Raw genomic sequence first — 11,836 nt, 5'->3', positions numbered from 1 at the left:
GAAAAAAAGAATGGACAGATGAATATGCAATGATTGCATGCCATTTTACAGATAAGGAATCTGAGGCCCAGGGAAGTAAAACGACTTGCCCAAGGTCCACAGCAGCAAAGGGACAGAGGCAGGATTAGAACCCAAGTCCTCTGACTCCCACTAAGCTATGCTTGGGAGGATACAATAGAACGGAGCTGGTAGATGTGTATGCTGCCCTCAAGGATCTCACAGTGAGGAGGAGAACGTCTGGGTCCTTGCTTTTTCCACTAAATGAGGATGCAAATGATTTGAGGTCGTCATGAACCAAGGGCCCTGTGGAAAGATGGCGGCCACTTCCTGGCTCACCGGGAGACTGTTTGGAATCTTGTTTTCGGCTTCGACCTTTTTCCTGTTCTTCTGCGGGCCCCACATCGTCTCCCAGGTGTTCTGTGAGGTCCCCTCCCTGTTGAAGATCACCTGCTCCCAGAACCACGTCGCCATCGTTGTGAATGTTGCTGTTTGGGTTTTTTCTGCTTGGTTTCCATAATGGCATCATATGTCTGCATCTTGTCCACAGTGCAGAGGATGCCTTCAGCCGATAGTCGGTCGAAATCATTCTCCACCTGCCAGCCTCAACTTCTGGTGGTCACCGTGTTTCTCATGATATCTGTCTTCGATCATCTCAAGCCACCATCAGAAACCTCCCCAACCCTGGACCTGCTGGTGTCCATGTTCTACACCGTGGTGCCCCCCCCCCCCCCGCCCTCAACCCCTCATCTGCAGCCTGAGGAACCGGGACTTGATTGCCACTCTGAGGAGGATCCCTGCAGGGAATGACTTCCATATTGGAGAGAAAATCGTCATCTTCCGACTTGAATGATCCCAGTATCCGTCAGGGACCTGATCTTTGTACCCAAGCGTGAGTTACTCAAGTTTTCCCAAAGGAATCAATAAATCCATCAATAGATAATATTCATTGAGTACTTACTGTGTGCAGAGCACTGTACTATGCGCGTGGGAGAGGACAGTATAACAGAGCTGATAGACACGTGCACTGTCTACCACTCAGGAGCACTTATTGTGAGTCAACTGTGCCTGAGCACTGTAGTAAGTGCTTTGAAGAGAACAATGGAAGTCGTAGGCATGATCAATCAATCAATAATATTTATTATGACTGTGCAGAGCACTGTTCTAAGCATTTGGGAGAATACAAAGAGTTAGCAAACACAGTCCCTGCCTTCAACAAGCTTACAATCTAAAAGGGGAAAAAGCCACCAGAATTAACTATAGACAAGAGGAAGAAAGAAAAGGGGATATTTTACTGTGTAAATAATAAGGTATAAACAATATTTACACTAATGCCAAGGGGGTTTGTGAGTACTCAAGTTCATAAATGGTACAAGATTCTGAACAGGCAATTCATTCAGTCAGTCAGTCATATTTACTGAGCGCTTAATGTGTACAGAGCACTGTACTAGGCGCTTGGAAAGTACAATTCAGCAATAAAGAGAGACAATCCCTGCCCACAATGGACTCACAGTCTAGAAAGGAGGAGACAGACAAGAAAACAAGTAAATAGGTATCAATAAAAATAAATAGAATTATAGGTATATACACAACAAAACAAGTAAAACTGCATTAAGATAAATAAATAGAATTATCGATATGTACATATTTACATAAGTGCTGGTGGGGGAGAGCAAAGGGAGATTGATGGGGCAATGGGGACAGGAGGGGGAGCTGTGGAAAAAGGGGGCTTAGTCTGGGAGGAAAAGGGGGACTTGTAATAACAATACTCGTGGTATTTCTTCATTCATTCATTCAGTCGTATTAATTGAGTGCAGAGCACTGTACTAAGCACTTTGGAAGTACAAGTTTGCAACATATAGAGACGGTCCCTACCCAACAGCGGGCTTTCAGCTCTTACTATTTGTGAAGCACTGCAATAAGCACTGGGATGGATACAAGATAATCAGATCCCACATAGGGTTCACAGTAGGAGCGAGAACAGGAATCGAATCCCTGTTTTTGCAGATAAGGGAACTGGTGCACAGAGACGTTAAGTGACTTCACATGGCAGACACATGGGACAGCCGAGATTAGAAACTGTGAGCAAGATACCAGCAGTGGAAAATAGGAAGGCAAAGTAGAGTAAGTAGGTTGGTTAGAAGGGCAGCACTGCTCAATGGATAGAGCATGAGCATGGGAGTCAGAAGGACCTGAGTTCTAATCCTGGCTCTGCTACTTGTCTTCTGTGAGACCTTGGGCAATCCACTTCAGTTCTCTGTGCCTCAGTTACCTCGTCTGTAAAATGGGGGTTAAGACTATGAGCCCCATGTGGGACAGGGACTGTGTATAACCCAATTTGCTTGTATCCACCCCAGCACTTAATACAGTGCCTCGTACATAATAGGTGCTTAAAAAGCGCTACAATTATTATTATTGTTACAAGGGAATAAGGTGTGTGAGCTGGGGTGTGGTTGTAGAACAGAATTACCCAAGGTCACACAGCAGACAAGAGGAGGAGATGAAATTAATACTAATGATAATAATGATAATAATTATGATGAAGGTATTTGTTAAGTGCTTACTATGAGCCAAGCACTGTTCTAACCACTGGAGTAGATACAAGGTAATCAGTTTGTTACACGTGGGGTTTACAGTCTTAATCCCATTTTACAGATGTTTTAACTGAGGCCAAGAGAAATTAAGTGACTTTCCCAAAGTCACCCAGCTGATGAGTGGCAGAGTCAGGATTAGAACCCAAGTCCTCTGACTCCCAGGCCCATGTTCTACTTGTAAGGCCATGTCCCTTCTTTGACTTTGAGACTTCACTCCCAGCTCATTGAACTGTTGTATTGGACTCTCCAAGCATTTAATTCAGAGCTCGGCACATAAAAAGTGCTCAGTAAACACCCTTAATTGCATGACCGATTGATTGATTACACCTATAACTTCTTACTGCTACCTGAAATGTAGCAACCTCGATTCCTTGTGGATGGAATACAGTAATAGGAAACACATACAGTAATTGGAGATGGCAATATCAAGCTTACATACACGTTGGTGAAAAGGTGGGGTGAAGGATGGAGTCAGGAAAGTCGAGGAGTGAGAAGCAGCATGGCCTCATGGATAGATCACGGGCCTGGAAGTCAGAGGACCTGAGTTCTAATTTCAGCTCCTCCAGTTGCCTGCTTTGTGACCTTGGGCAATTCACTTTGTTTTTCTGTGCCTCTGTTCTTCTGTTCTCCCTCCTACTTAGATGGTGAGCCCCATGCGGGACAAGGACCGTGTCCAATACAATTCATTTGTATCTGCCCCAGCACATAGAAGAGCGTTCGACACACAGTAAGCGCTTTAAAAATACCATTTCTGATCCCTAAGCAGGGAGGGGAGACTGTAACAGCCATCGAGACCCTAGCTTTTGACTCCATCTCCCCTTCTAGTTATCGCCCTATCTCCCTCCTACCATTCCTTTCCTAATTCCTTGAACGAGTCGTCTACACCCGCTCCCTCGAATTCCTCAACGCCAACTCTCTCCTCGACCCCCTCCAATCTGGCTTCTGTCCCCTACATTCCACCGAAACTGCCCTCTCAAAGGTCACCAATGACCTCCTGCTGGCTACATCCAACGCCTCATACTCTATCCTAATCCTCCTCGACCTCTCAGCTGCCTTCGACACTGTGGACCACCCCGTTATCCTCAACACGCTATCCAACCTTGGCTTCACAGACTCCGTCCTCTCCTGGTTCTCCTCTTATCTCTCCAGCCGTTCATTCTCAGTCTCCTTTGCGGGAACTTCCTCTCCCTCCCATCCCCTTACTGTAGGGTTTCCTCAAGGGTCAGTTCTTGGTCCCCTTCTGTTCTCTATCTACACTCACTCCCCTGGTGAACTCATTCGCTCCCACGGCTTCAACTATCATCTCTACGCTGATGACACCCAAATCTACTACTCTGCCCCTGCTCTATCTCCCTCCCTTCAGGCTCGTGTCTCCTCCTGTCTTCAGGACAGCTCCATCTGGATGTCTGCCCGCCATCTAAAACTCAGTATGTCCAAGACTGAACTCCTTATCTTCCCTCCCATACCCTGCCTTATCCCTGACTTTCGCATCACTGTAAACGGCACTACAATCCTTCCCATCTCACAAGCCCGCAACCTTGGTGTCATCCTCGACTCTGCTCTGTCGTTCACCCCGCACATCCAATCCGTCACCAAAACATCCGGGTCTCACTTCCACAACATCGCCAAGATCCGCCCTTTCCTCTCTATCCAAACCGCTACTCTGCTCGTTCAATCCCTCATCCTATCCCGACTGGATTACTGCATCAGCCTCCGCTCGGATCTCCCATCCTCCTGTCTCTCCTCACTTCAGCCTTTACTTCACGTTGCTGCCCGGATCATCTTTGTGCAGAAACGCTCTGGGCATGTTACTCTCTTCCGCAAAAATCTCCAGAGGCTACCAGTCAAGCTATGCATCAGGCAAAAACTCCTCACTCTCGGCTTCAGGGCACTCCATCACCCTGCCCACTCCTACCTCACCTCCTTTCTTTCCTTCTACAGCCCAACCCGCACCCTCCGCTCCTCTGCTGCTAACCTCCTCACTGTGCCTCGTTCTCGCCTGTCCCGCCGTCGACCCCCGGCCCACATCCTTCCCCTGGCCTGGAATGCCCTCCCTCCACACATCTGCCCAGATAGCTCTCTTCCTCCCTTCAATGTCCTACTGAGAACTCACCTCCTCCAGTAGGCCTTGCCAGAGTGAGCCTCCTTTTTCCTCTCCTCCTCCTCATCCTCCCCACCATACCTCCTTCCTCTCCCCACAGCACGTGTACATATTTATTACTCTATTTATTTTACTTGTACAAATTTACTATTTTTTGTTAATGATATGCATATAGCTTTAATTCTATATGTTCTGACGATTTTGACACCTGTCTGCATATTTTGTTTTGTTGTCTGTCTCCCCATTCTAGACTGTGAGCCCGTTGTTGGGTAGGGACCGTCTTTATATGTTGTCGACCTGGACTTCCCAAGTGCTTAGTACAGTGCTCTGCACACAGTAAGCGTTCAATAAATACGATTGAACGAATGAATGAACGAATCCGTAAAATGGGGGTTAAGACTGTGAGCCCCATGTGGAACAAGGACTGTATGCAATCTGCTCACTTTGTATCTACTCCAGCACGTAGGACAGTGTTTGGGACAGAGTAAGAGCTTAACAAGTACTACTATCAGTATCATTACTCTCCAAGTGTTTAGTACTACTTCCGGGGGCCTCTCGGAGAATCCCTGTGGGTGTGTGTCGGAGGGGGGGGGGGCGGGGAAGGATAGAACATTATCCATCCATCCTCGCCCAGAGTCTGAGCAGGGCCTGTGGGTGACACTGGCCCGAAGGACCCAGAGGAGCTGGTTGATATTGGGTGGGGACGGTTAGGGCCTCACAGTCCACTGTCTTGCATTGTACAGAGCAGGAAACCGATGCCCAGAGAGGCCAGACGACTTGCTCACAGCCACCTGGTAGGCTAGTGAAAGACCTGGGGCTCAGACCCAGGTCTCCTGGCAGCCAGTCCCACCCTCTTTCCAACACACTACGCCTCCCCCCAGCGGGTCATGACAGTAGCTGTCTGAGGCCATCCCGTCCACAGAGCTTACTTCCTTGGTTGGGGAGAAGGGCTTCAGTGATATGGAGGTGGAAGTGGAGGTCGGGGGACCGGTCTTCTGCCTGCCTCCAACGGACTCTCCCCTGTGCCAGGGCGCTGTCCGATAGGCAGGCTCACAGAACTTCCCGTGGAGCGGGGGTGCCCGTGCAGTGTCGGGTACTGGGCCTCAACGGCCCCTAACCTCCCCTCTCCACTCCCTTTACCGCCAGGCAGAGCTCCTGCAGGTCCTAGCGCTGGTGAATGGGGGTAGCGAGAACGGAAAAGAGGAGGAGCCGCGGGATAACGGGCATATCGAGGTGGAGGAGGCGGACGGGAAGCCGGGAGACGAGAAGGAGGTCATCGACATCCAGGGCACAGGCTTCACTGTCAAGATCGTCGCGCCAGGGACCGAGCCCTTTTCTCTACAGGGGTGGAGAGGCGACTGGAGGAGAAAGGAGGCTGGCCTATGGCGTAGAGGAGAGCCAAGGTGGAGTTAGGGGCGGCAGCCGCAGGCCTAGAGGGCGTCCCTTGGCTGTTCCCAAGCCATCGCACCACTGCTGAGGAGAGCCCTTCAGCTGAATCAACCCAGCCTGCCCGGGCCTGTGGAGTTGCATCCAGTGGGGAGGACCGGGCTTAACCCCCGAGGGTGATGGCGGCCCGGAGGCAAGACCTAGCTAGACCCCCTGCCCCAGCTCAACCCAGCCGCTCCCCTCATAGACAAGAGCATGATGCTCCTGCTCCTCCTTCCGTCCCCGAAGAGGACAGATCTTGGAGTCAGAGGCTCCGGGCCGGATGGGAGCGGGCAGAGGGGGCACCCAGGCTGGACACTGAATGTTGGCCCTGTTGGCTGTGGGTCTCTCCGCAGGAGATGGAGCAGGACATCCACCAGGTGCTCATGGACGGCGAAGACACCTGCTATTGCACCTGCCTCTCCCTGCAGCTGGACAGCAACGTTGTAGACAGCTTCGCTGAGCTCAAGACCATCGAGGGGCTGCAGGAGGGGGCCTCATTCCGAGTGGTGGAAGGCAAGCCCTCCCCCTCATCCCACCCTGTGCGGGGCCGGGTCAGAGGGTGGTCGGCCTGGCTCCCCGCCGTGGGGGTGGGAGTAGGACATGTTATCCCCCGGTTATCCTGGGGCCTCGCCGGTCTGCATCTCTAGACGGTGGGGCGACATTCTGGGATTGCTTCCTCTTCGCCGTGTTTCCAGCCTCCCCCGGCCCTGACCATCAGCACCCTTCCGGCTCTCCCCCTCCCTCAGAGCTGTACAAGGTCCGCGAGGCCCTGGTCCACGTGCGCCACATCCTGGGCCTGCTGAAGAGCCTGGATCTGTCTAACGCCTTCAGCGGCCTGGACTGCAACTCGCTGTCCTTCCTGAACGTCTCCACCGACCGCGACCTTGGCGGTACGAACCGGGGGGGGGGTGGGCCGGGCGGCGGGGCCTTCTGGAAGTTGGAGAGGGAGGGCTCCCCTGCCTGTTCTAGCCTCAGGTGGGCGGCGGCAGGGTGCTGATGATGGCTTCCACCCTCACGGACAGCGGCAAGGGGAAGAAGAAGGCTTGGAAGCTGGAGCAGATCGACTGTACAAACCCCGAACACATCCTGCCCGGGAGCAAGGAGCGGCCACTGTGCAGCCTGAAGCCGCATAACATCTACTGGAAGGTGGAGCGGCCGCAGGGACCGGGTTCGGCGCCGGTTGGGCAATGGTAACGACCCCCTGTGGGAGGGAATTAAGGGGAAGGGCAACAGCCTTGGCCGACCTCCCATGATGTCAATGCCCCTCGCCTTCCCAGCCCCTGCCCTGCAGTGCCTCAAGGAACTCACCATGAGCGGATGGAACCCACCCCCCGGGAGCCGGAAGGTGCACAGAGACCTGGTCTACCTGTACGTGGTCACGGCCGAGGACCGCCATGTCAGCATCACCGCCTCCACCAGCGGCTTCTACCCAAACCAGTGAGTGGGGGTCTCCTCGGACGGACTCTGGGCTCATGACATGGGGGCAGGCGGGGTGGGACGGGAGGTGAATGTACCATGTCCCCCTACAGGTCCACAGCGTATGGCTTCAACCCCAAGCCTGCGAGCCCCCGCTTCCTCAGTCACTCCTTGGTGGAGTTCCTCAACCAGATTAGCCCGGCTTTCCAAAAAAACTTTGCCTCCTTTCCGAAGAAAACGTACGGCGGGGGGCCTCCCCCATCCTGATCCTGGGTGCGGGGCGCCAACGGCCATGGCCTCGCAGCAGCCTCCTCCTGAAGGGCTTGGCCCCAAGTTGTCCCAGTTTCCAGGCCCTGGGGAGGGGCAAGGGCTTAGCATCGAGACTCCTTCCGGTCTCTCCGCGCCGTGTGGGGAGGCGGTGGTAGCTGGGGCCCCCGACCAGCTGGAGAAAATGAGCCCCAAGGGCTGGTCTGGTCTGGGGGAAGCTGGGAGCCCCCGGGCTCGGTGAAGGACCACAGTGGAGAGAGGAGTCTTCATGCCCTGATACAGATGGCTGTGCCCCCTCCCCACTCAGCTCTGACTTCAGGGTGCAGCCCCACCCGTTCGAGAAGATCGCCACCCAAGTCCATATGTAAAGCTGGACGGCACTCCAGGCCCACTACGCCATGGACTACGTGCCGGCTGAGGACACCTACACCTCGCGGCTGGGCTACGAGGAACACCTCTCTGGACAGATGCCTGCCTGCCCAACCTCCTCGCCCCCTGCCCCGTGGGGTCAGCACCCAGATATTCCCAAGGTCCGTCCACCCTCCCTGTCACTGTGGTCCCAGGTTGAAGGAGGCAGGGCCCGGGCCCAGCCCTGTCTGAGGGAGTGGCTGTGGGTGTTTGGTTGGAGCAGTGTCTGTCCTCCCCATCTCCCTGGCATGGAGCCCTGGCAGAGTCGTGGCATCGCCCCTCTGAAAACCCAGCGAGGCCAAGGTGGGGTGCAGGCCGCACCCTTCAGAGTAATGGCCCCCTGACCCTCTCCCCCACACCTCCCCTTTCCCAGCCACCAGACTCGGAATTGGAACGAGGAGCTGCAGACCACGCTAGAGCTGCCCCGGAAGAACCTGCCTGAGCGGCCGCTGAGGCAACGAGCCATCTTCGAGCTCCGGGGGTCTTGGGGCTAGTTCTGTTTGGGCGAGGAGTTGGGGGTGTGCAGCTGGCGTCAGTCCTCCCCCCCACCACCGCCTCTCGGCACCTGAGCCCATAGACTGACCAACAACATCCGCCACGGAACTCCCTCCCTGAGCCGAGCCCCTGCCCCCTCCAGATACAGAGCGACCTCATGGCGTCAGCTACCTGGGGGTCCAAGGCGGTGATAGACGTGAACGTGATGGCCACCAACCCCAGCGAGGAGACCAAGATGCAGATTTTCATCTAGAACAACATCTTCTTCAGCCTGGACTTCGATGGGCTCGACCACTACAAGGACTTCCGTGGAGACCCGGCCACCTACGCTGCCCCCAGCCTTGACCTGAACGGTATGAGCACCTACAACACCATGGACGTGGAGGGCCTGAACATGCTAGGCACCGTGGTTGTGGACTATCTCGACTTCCTAGTGCACACAATAAGCGCTCAATAAATATGATTCAAGATTAATTGACTGATAGTAAATTATACTGTGTCAAGACGGGACCCGGCCCGGCAGCCATTGCGATTAGGGGGTTGGCGGCGGCGGCGGGAGCAGGAGCAGGAGCAGGAGCAGCAGCAGGTGTGTCTCGCTCTCCCGCTGGCACGTGAGCGCCGCCGGGCCCGTCTCGTCCCGTCCGCCCTGTCCCGGGGCTCGGCCAGGTGCGGAGACCCCCACAGCAGGGACGAAAGGGGTCTGCGGGCTTCCTCCCGCCCGCCAGTCAGATGCGTTCCGGGCGGAGCCATTTCCAGCGCCCCCGGGGTCACAGGGCCTCGGTGCATCACAAACGCATTACAGGGAACCAGCTTCACAACCCCGGATCCCCAGTCCTCTACCGTTTCTATGTTTTTCGGCCTTGGCGGTTGACATCGGTTTGGGCATCAACTTGGGTGAAAACCAGACGGGGCTGGGGAAGTGGACCCGGGCAGAAGTTCCAGGGTTTGCACACGCAGGGGGAATTGCCGGCCCCGTGGGAATTGCCCAGGAACGATTTCCCAGTCAGGATCCGAGATATGTCTGTATATATTCCATATATATATATATATATATATATTCTATTCCATTCAGTGTATATCGAATCCATTCATTCAGTCGTGTTTATTGAGCGCTTACTGTGTGAAGAGCACTGTACTAAGCTCTTGGAAAGTACATTTCGGCAATATACAACTATATCTGTGTACGATAATTATATATATGTGTGTGTGTGTGTGTTTGTGTGTGTATACACACATATATATACACCTATATGTATGTGTGTATATATACATACACACATATATATGTATATAACGCTGTAGACCTATCTATATATAGATCAGGTGTATATATAGATCTATATACATATATAGTGAGAGAAATTTAATGTTTTATTAGAACAAGAGTTTCCTTTACCCCCGAAGAATGTACCATCGATTTGCAATCCCATTCTCCTGCAGCTGTGAGGAAATCGCCTTGCACATCTTAAAGAGTGAATTTCTTCGAGGCGAAAATGTGGATGAATATTGTATTCACCTGAGGAAACCCAAAGGTTACGTACAGCAGGCAATAAACATTTTTTGGGGTGGTTGTTGTTGCTAATCCATGTACTGTTTTAAACCTATTTTGTCCTCCGCCTCTCCTAGTTTGTTGCAATGACTATGTCGTGTTCCCTTAAAAGAATAGATCTGTTCTAAATATTCTGGTGTGAGGTATGGTCACCAAGGCATTTTTGTGATCTTTTGGGCGAAGAAATGGGGGCATATCTAATCCGGTGATTTAGAACCGAAATCCAACACGGCTGTATTTTCGGTTCACGGTTTTCTTTCACAAAAATAGTTGAAGCGTACACAGTGCTTTCGGGTAATTGATTTGGGCCAATTTATATTTTTTCGGTTGCTTGCTCAATTTTACTAAAACTCTGTAGCCTTGTTTTAAGGAAGTTAGAGAAGTTAGGAGAAAACAGTGTTGAAATGTAGCCAAAGGCACTTTATACTATGGCGTATTTTTGTTTTGTTCCCAAACACAATTTCAAGTAATGTAATCGATTTTTTCTGTGCTCTGAGCGTTGAAATTCACTAGTAAGTTATTCCAAAGATCCAAGACATTTTGAAGCCCATGAATCAAAACGCTGCAGTAATAATTCCTAATCACAGTGTTGTAGTAGTGATTCACTCATCCTCCTCCCATTTCTTCACCTACATACATGGCTGCAACACGTTTTAATTCTCGTTCCCTTTGCGTAAAGATACTATTTTAAAAGTGAGGTAATGGTTGATTCTCGTTCGATCGTTTTGGAATATTTGTGTTCTGAGGCGCACTGTTCGTTCCAGGATTTTGTGTGGCGTTGGAGAAGTTTTAAGATTTTGAATCTTTGTAGCAGATTATTTGTATGTAATTCTCATTTTTTGCCACAGTTTGATGTAAATTGTTTGTGATCCATTTCTTTTATTCACATCTTTTTAGGAAACAAAGCAGGGAACCAGAAGGACAGTTGGGAGATCCTAGATCATAATATTGTTTGTAAATAGTTGGAACAGTCTTTTCAGCTCTTTCATTTGGGGAGTTTAAAAATATCCTATTTAGCATATCCTAAAGTATCCGATATAGCGTATTCCTATTTTTTTGAGGGTTGACTCCCCACTACTTTAGTCTTTTCCCGCGCTTAAAAGTATGCTTATTTCAGGCTTCAAGAGAAATAAATGGCACTGAATTTGGTAGAAGGGAAGTAGTCGTAAATTATTATTCAGAATTATGGTCTATGCAGCTAATAAAGTTCAGAGGGCAAAGTTTAATGTTTGACATTGTTAGTCATCTCAATACTAACCTGCCTAGAAGTTTAGCCAACCTCAGCAGTCTTTACCAGTTAATTCTTTAGTCCTACTGTGCTATTGAGGATCAACTCTGAATTTGATGTTTGTCTTAAACGTTCAATTTTGTGGCGTTTACAATTGACTTGCATTTATAAATATAATTTGCCTTTTATTTTTCAAAGCGGAGGGCAGGAGTGGGGAACAGTGGGAGAAACGCAGTTTTCACAGCTAAGTGATAGGTGATACTGTATGTGCATAAGACTCTGATGACCATCATGTGTTAGGTATGCTGGCTTCCGTCAGCAAACGGTATCTGCATTTTTTAAAAAATAGGGCA

The 11,836-nt window shown here is 51.2% G+C and overlaps 1 pseudogene; it reads left to right on the top strand.

Moving 5' to 3' along the window:
* The first annotated feature begins 289 nt into the window (after positions 1-289).
* LOC119922929 lies at positions 290-10,364 on the top strand (annotated as a pseudogene).
* Positions 10,365-11,836: the final 1,472 nt, after the last annotated feature.

This window comes from Tachyglossus aculeatus, unplaced genomic scaffold (assembly GCF_015852505.1).
Source record: "Tachyglossus aculeatus isolate mTacAcu1 unplaced genomic scaffold, mTacAcu1.pri scaffold_130_arrow_ctg1, whole genome shotgun sequence".
Classification (NCBI taxonomy): Eukaryota; Metazoa; Chordata; class Mammalia; order Monotremata; family Tachyglossidae; genus Tachyglossus; species Tachyglossus aculeatus.
Note: the sequence above shows the minus strand (reverse complement) of the source record. Positions and strands in the feature narration are given on the sequence as shown.